This window comes from Rutidosis leptorrhynchoides, chromosome 3, assembly GCF_046630445.1.
Source record: "Rutidosis leptorrhynchoides isolate AG116_Rl617_1_P2 chromosome 3, CSIRO_AGI_Rlap_v1, whole genome shotgun sequence".
NCBI lineage: Eukaryota > Viridiplantae > Streptophyta > Magnoliopsida > Asterales > Asteraceae > Rutidosis > Rutidosis leptorrhynchoides.
In genome coordinates, this window is record NC_092335.1 from 551,311,093 (window position 1) to 551,319,467 (window position 8,375).

An 8,375-nucleotide genomic window follows, 5' to 3' on the forward strand; every position below is an offset into this window, starting at 1 on the left:
GTACCTATGATGTTAAGATCATCAACATAAACAGCTATGATCACATATCCGGATGTTGTTTTCTTAATGAAAACACAAGGGCAAGTAAGGTTATTTGTATACCCTTTGCTTATCAAGTAATCACTTAATCGGTTATACCACATAAGTCCCGATTGTTTTAACCCATATAAAGATCTTTGTAATTTAATCGAATACATTTCTTTGGGTTTTGCATTTGATGCTTCTGGTACCTTAAATCCTTCAGGTATCTTCATATATATATCACTATCAAGTGATCCATATAGATAAGCAGTCACAACATCCATGAGATGCATTTCTAAATTTTTAGAAACTGCCAGGCTGATTAAGTATCTAAAAGTAATTGCATCCATAACAGGGGAATAAGTTTCTTCATAATCAATTCCTGGTCTTTGAGAAAAACCTTGAGCTACAAGTCTAGCTTTATACCTTGTAACTTCATTTTTCTCATTTCTTTTTCGGACAAAAATCCATCTGTATCCTACAGGTTTCACATCTTTAGGAGTGAGAATGATGGATCCGAAAACTTTTCTTTTATTGAGTGATTCTAATTCAGCTCGTATTGCTTCTTTCCATTAAGCCCAATCATGTCTATTTTGACATTCAACCATAGATGTTGGTTCTGGATCATCATCATTATTCATGATGTCATATGCAACATTAAATGAAAAATTCTCATCAAGATTTTTCATTTCATTTCGGTTCCATAATATTTTTGAATATGCATAATTGATTGCAATTTCTGTATTGACATCATCAATCTCCTCTGCAGTAGGAGTACTGATTTGTGGTTCTTCTTGAACACTTTCTTTTACTTCATTATCAGCTGATTTTCTTTTTCGAGGATTTTTATCCTTTGAACCAATTGGTCTTCCACGTTTCTGACGTGGCAAAGATTCATGAGTGATGTTATTGCCAGCTTTTGGAATTTTAATTCGAGCTGGAGTATTTACTGCTGGTATATATGATTTTGTCACCATTTTTGTATCTGTAAATGCATCAGGCAATTGATTTGCAAGTTCTTGTATATGCATTATCTTTTGAACTTCTGTCTCGCATTCTTTTGTGCGAGGATCAAGATACTTTAATTGAGGTTCACACCATGAAACATCATTTTCTTTATTTTTCATTTCTCCCCCTAATCTAGGGAACAATGTTTCATTAAAATGACAATCAGCAAAACGTGCTGTAAAAACGTCACCTGTCATAGGTTCAATATACCTTAAGATTGAAGATGTTTCATATCCAACATATATTCCCAACCTCCTTTGAGGACCCATTTTTGTACGTTGTGGTGTCGCAATTGGAACATACACTGCACAACCAAATGTTCTAAGGTGGGAAATATTTGGCTCTTGACCAAAAGCAAGTTGTAGGGAGGAATATTTATGACTTGCACTCGGTCTGATGCGAATCAATGCAGCAGCATGTAAATTTGCATGACCCCATATAGATACAGGAAGTTTTGTTCTCATTATCAATGGTCTAGCGATTAACTGTAAACGTTTAATCAGTGACTCGGCTAAACCATTTTGTGTATGCACATGAGCAACAGAATGTTCAACAACAATTCCTATAGACATGCAATAGTCATTAAATGCTTGAGATGTAAATTCACCAGCATTATCAAGTCTCACCCTTTTAATGGTGTAATTAGGAAAATGTGCTCTCAATTTAATAATTTGGGCAAAAATTTTTGCCAATGCCACATTACGACTTGATAACAGACAAACGTGAGACCATCTGCTAGATGCGTCTATTAGAACTATGAAATATCTAAATGGTCCACATGGTGGATGAATTGATCCACATATATCACCTTCGATTCTTTCAAGAAACATTGGTGATTCTTTCTCAACCTTAAGTGCTGAGGGTCTAGTTATCAATTTTCCAAGAGAGCAAGATGTACATGGAACCATTATATCATGATGGATTTTTCTATCCTTTAGTGGATGTCCATGAGTACATTCAATAATCCTTTTCATTATTGTTGATCCTGGATGGCCTAATCTGTTATGCCATAAACTGAATACACGAGGATAAATATATTTCATTAACTATCATATGTGTTTCTGGTACATTTATATGTGTATAATGTAATCCAGAACTAAGTCTTAGCAGTTTTTCAACCACATGACTCTTGTCAGTGATACTTAAATATTTCTCATTTTCTGTTGTCACTGACTGATAATCATACCCATTAAGGTATATGTCGGAGAAACTTAATAAATTTCTGGTTGACTTGGGAGAAAATAAGGCATCATTTATTAAAAATTTTGTACCATTTGGTAGTATGAAATTTGCCTTTCCTATCCCTTTTATCAAGTTAGCAGGTCCCGATATTGTATGTATAGTTCCTTCCGTTGGTTTTAGATCAATAAAATATCTCGGATTTAAGTATAGTGTGTGTAGTTCCACTGTCTGCTATACAGGGATCTCCACCACTTGATTGATGTTGTATTCCAGCAAAATTCATATTGAACTTCATATATAAGAAATAAATAGTGAGTACATTAATATTACACAATATTTTACACGCAAATAGATAGTACTGAAACATTTAGCAAACATAATGACAAAGACAGATGATATTAAATTGTTTATTTTTCGAAAGACACACAACAACTTAAACATTCAAGAAATCTTCATATAAATCAGATTGTTTCTCAGTGACTGTTAGATCGAGGTTATCCACAAAGTTTACTTCCTTTTCTTTATCTTTCAGCGAATCCTGATACATCTTAACAAGATGTTTAGATGTTCAGCAAGTATTAGCCCAGTGGCCCATTCTACCACATCTGTAGCAAGATTCTTCAGAATTTTTAGAAGAATTTTCTTCAACATCTTGTTTAGTGGGCTTGTTTTGTGGTTGATATTTATATTTTCGTGGATTATTATTTCTTTGACCACCACGACCACGACCACATCCACGCCCATTACCATTACCATAAGGATGGTTTCTACCATAGTTATGCCTTTTGGCATGATGATGGTGATGGTTATTATAACCACGACCTTGCACGCGTCCTTGTCCCTGTTTATAATTATTTGCAGTATTTGCTTCAGGGATTGCAAGTGTACCAGTAGGACGAGATTGCTGATTTTTCATTAATAGCTCATCATTTTGCTCTGCAACTAAGAGATATGAATTAAGTTCAGGATATGTTTTGAACTTTAGCATTCTCAAATTTCTTTGCACTGTGATGTTTGCAGCATTCATTGTGGAGAAAGTTTTCTCCATCATGTCTGCATCACTTATTTTATGTCCACAGAATTTAAGTTGTGAACATGTATTATACAGAGCTGAGCTGTATTCATTTACTTTCTTAAAGTCTTGGAACCTTAATGTTCTCCATTGTTCCATAGCAGCTGGAAGTAAAATTTCTCTTTGATTATTGAATCTGCTTTTGAGACCTTCTCATAAAACATGGGGATCTTCTACAGTCACATAATTATTTTGTAAGCATTCATCAATATGTTGATGAATAAAGCAACATGCCGTTGCTTGTTCTTTTTCAGAACAAGTGTTGTTTTCATTTATGGTTTCAAGAATGCCCATTGATTTAAGATGCATTTTTACTTTTATAACCCATGGCATGTAGTTGTTTCCAGTTGATTCTAAAGGAGTAAATTTAAGCTTTTCCAGATTCGACATTTTCTATTATCAAAAATTAAAACAAACAACATGATAAATTAGAGTCAATTTATATTCATAAGTATATAAACACTAAACATAAATTTAAGATAATATAATGATAAGTAGGCGACAGTGTCGACCATGTGTAAGCAATCATAAATAAATGTTATATAACAGAAATATAAATATTAGTAAACATAAATGATAATTAGGCGACAGTGTCAACCATATAAATGTTAGATAATAGAAATATAAATGTTAGTAACATAAATGATAATTAGGCGACATTGTCGACCATATATTTTTCAGGTGGTATAACCGACCATATATCATTTAGGTGGCAGAGCCAACCATATTTAGTATTAAGATTATCGTGCTGATAACGTGTTATAATTCAATAGGCTTATAACTACCTTTAGTGGTTTGATTCTTGATGTTATAATTCAGTAGGCTTATAACTACCTTTAGTGGTTTAATTCTTGATTAAGAATACTAATAATGAAGTGTAAGAACAAAGATGATAATGGAGAGAAAGAAAGAAACACTTTGTAAGTGTGAGAAATGGTGCAAGTTTAATGCTTGCATTCATGGCTATTTATAGCAAAAATATCACAAATTTAGGTAATACAATAATATTACTTTTGTGTATCAATAATTGACTATCCATTTATATAATATATATTCTATATTATAACAATACATACATATTCATCATAATTCTTCCACATTTGGTCAATCTAGACCAACTACACTTAGGGTTCATCTTTTAACCCAAAAAACCCATTTTGACACCAATTTGACTAGTTGAAGACTTATGTCTTCAACCCACAAACTAACTCATCAAATCTTAACTTATACTTATAAGTTTCTTAGTCAAATAGAGTCAAAAATCAGGTTTTAAATTTAATCATACAAGATATGAGTTACTAACTTCTTTCTTACAAGTTCATCACCTTTACAACCTTTTAATCCATATACACTTACTTCCTAATTTTTAGTTAGGGTTTGAATGGACTTATAAACGTCAATCTAACACTAACTCAACCATAATAACAAAAAAAAAAAAAAAAAATTTGAATTTAAAAGCATAAAACACATACCTTAGGTCTAGGGTTACAAAACCCCAAAAGTTCCCAAAATTAGAGATGAACAAGCAAGAATCTAAGGCTACAATGGCTCTATGTAGTGTTAGTAAAGTTGATTACACTCACCAATTTAATTACATGAAGAAATTTTAATGGTTTTGTGCATGATCTCCCCAAATCGCCACCAACACTCACTGTCTCTCAAGTATTCTAATATTTCAGCACTTGTGAAAGAATGAGAGCTGACCAGATTTTATAAAAACTTACTAAACACATATTTACACTTTCTACCCTGCTCAACATAAAACTTTACAACAAAGGTCCTACCCTTTACAACCCATGTCCTTTTTCCTAAAAAATGTTTAGTTATAAATCCAACAACAATAAAATAATATCTCAAAAATATGGGGTGTTACAACTCTTCCCCCACTTGAATCGGATTCATCCTCGTAATCCAAGCTTGCTGACTATACAGAAATGCTTTATCATGAATTTCTGTTTCCCAAGTATGCTCCATGCTTTTCCCGCATTCCCATTTGACCTTAAAGAACTTAATCGGTATATTTCAAATCTTTCTCACTTGTTCATCCACATTTTCAACTGACTCTTCCACATTCCCGAGCTTATCATTAACTTCAATCTCATGCAAAGGTACAATCGTAGATGGTACAGTTAAGCACATTTGTAGATGAGATACATGAAATGTATTATGAATTGCCGAAAGCTTCTCGGCTAATTCCAAATGATAAGCTACTTCACCTACCCACTCTAAGATCTTTAAAGGTCCGACATAATGAGGGCCAAGTTTTCCCCTCTTTTGGAACCAGATAATTCCTTTCTAAGGCGACATCTTAAGCATAACCATATCACCATCTTTAGACTCAATTGGTCTTCCGCATAGGACTTTTGTCAAACTTGGGCCGCCTTCAAGTATCCCTGAATAATTTCAATATTTTCATATGTCCTTAAGACAAGATCGGTCCCACCTAACTATCTTTCACCAACTTCACCCCAAAAAATTAGAGTGCAATGCTTCCTACAATATATCATTTCATATGGAGGCATTCCAATACTAGCATGATAGCTATTATTGTATGAGAATTCTATTAATGGTAAATATGTGTTTCAACTTCCCCCGCACTCTATTGAGCACGCCCGTAACATATCTTCCAAAGTTTGATGGTCCTCTCGCTTTGACCATCCGTTTGGGTGTGATACGCAGTTCCCAATCTCAACTGTGTCCCTATGACCCTATATCTTCTTGAAATCTTCTCCAAAATCGAGAAGTAAACCGAGTATCCTAGTCCCACACAATTGAAACAGGGACACCATGTCTAACTACCACCCCTTTGATAAATATATTAGTCAATGCTTCAGAAGACGATGTTTCTTAAATTGGAAGAAACAATGCACTTTTCGTTAACTGACCCATAATCTCCCAAATATGATTGTACTTTATTCTTGTCGTCTTGGGTAATTTCATGATAAAATCCATGGTTATATTCTCTCACTTCCACTTCGGGATCTCGAGTGGTTGCAATTTCCCATAAGGATTTTGGTGCTCACCTTCACTTGCAAACAAGTAACAAATAGTTCGACATACTTCAAAATGTCACTGATATGGCCAAAACGGACGATTTTATTTGTGCGATGTCGTTAGGTCGCAACATGTCAGAATTAGCTACCAAAAGAGAGTAATGGTTATATTATTTATATTTAGCTGGGGCTTCCTAGCTATAACTCACCTACTTGCCTTCCTTTTAACGAGTAAGTGGTAAATATAACTCAGGTTCGTATTTTTGTATGTTTGCTCAGTAACGTGGGACAAAAGTGCCTATATAGTTAACCCTAGTGACAAGAGGTGATAGATTAAGACTAATAATACGGTAATTTAACAGGATAGATAGTTATGGAGAATAGAATTCTGATGGGGAACTATCACAAGAGTTTAACTTCCTAGGATAAACACTAAACCTCAATCAACTGGGCTATGAACCTAACTGATTTGTCACTAAGAGTTTAGGCTTTGAAGATTCTGGCTAAGACGGATATCCCTACTCTCAACGTTAACCTTAGAGGGTTTAAACGACCTTATGGATAGAATCCTAGATACATGAACAAAGTCGTATATCCCTAAAGGAAAGTCTCTGCTTTTCTTAATCCTAGTTGGTCTAACTAAAGCAATATTCCACCACTTAACACTACGCTATGCCTTAACATTAACAGACGTGCAATCTTAGATATTCTAAGGTACTGTTAATTAGATTAGAGATTTTTCCTTTGCGATCACTTATTCAACCCCGGATCATCTTACAATATCTCAAGGACATTGCTTCTGACGCGAATTATAAGACCCCGCCAAATTTCCAACTGACGGCGTGTTAATCTAAGTCCCACAGTTAACAGTTACGCCCTCTATATGAGACGTTTTAAGCAATCGCATTTAATTTTATTAAAAGTTGACTTTCAAAAACGTAAGTCAATAAATTCAAAAATAGAAACACTGTTGTGATCGTAACCACAAGCCAACAGTATTTAAACAGTTGTAAATGTTTTAAATGCGAAAGTAATTAATGTTTTTAAATAGTATGCTGACTCCACGGCCAGACCATGCAGCAAACACAGCGGAAGTCTACCTCTTAAGGACCTGAGAATAAAACACACAAAAACAGGTCAACAAATAATGTTGGTGAATCTACAGGTTTAAATGTTGTAACAGTATCTGAAGAACAGTTATCAGAAAAATAGTTTAAGTTCCTTGACCACGAGATTTTGCAAGTGCAACTCCAAGTTGCGAAATGTTTACATAATCTATGAGCACCTGAATACTAGCAATGACCAGAGTATAGAAACCACTACACTCTCTTTACCCCCTAAAACGTTATACACTTGTACGAGTGTATCCAATGTTCAAAGTAAATGCACCACAGTGAATAATGTAGGGCGAGGTTGTCAACCTAACGGATCCGTCCATCTAAATTGTGCTTACCCGATGGTATTAAAAGTATTCAAGCTAGAGGCTTTGTGTACAAACTCAATATGTATATATAGTACTCGTGTCAATACAAAAAGTATTTGAAAATGTAAGTACAACGGCGTGTTTTCTTATCCCTGAAAACATGTAAAAAGCGGGACTGTAGACTCACCTTTGAATAAAGCTCGGATTGAAAAGTGGACAAATAACTTGTACGGTTTAGTGCCGAGTATTGCAACCTAAGTATACGTATTTAGGTTGGTCAATAAATATGTCCTAAACAAATGTGGTTTCATAGCATAAGTTGTCCTATTGCTCGTGTGATGACCCGAAAATTTTTGAATTATTTAAACCAATTCTCTATACGATTTATTATTTTAACACGCTAAATAAAAGTCTGTTAGATTGAGTCTCAAAATTTTAGAACTGTTTCATATATACAATTACCTTTGATTACTCTCGACGATTCATGAACAATTATATGTATGTATATATATATGTACAAGTAAAAACGACTTTCCTACAGTAAAACACTATTTGCTACAGTAAAACACAATTTGCTACAGTAAAACACTATTTGCTACAGTGAAACCGTATTTTGCTACAGTGCTACAGTGAAAACGAGTTTGCTACAGTGATTTGCTACAGTGAAACACTATTT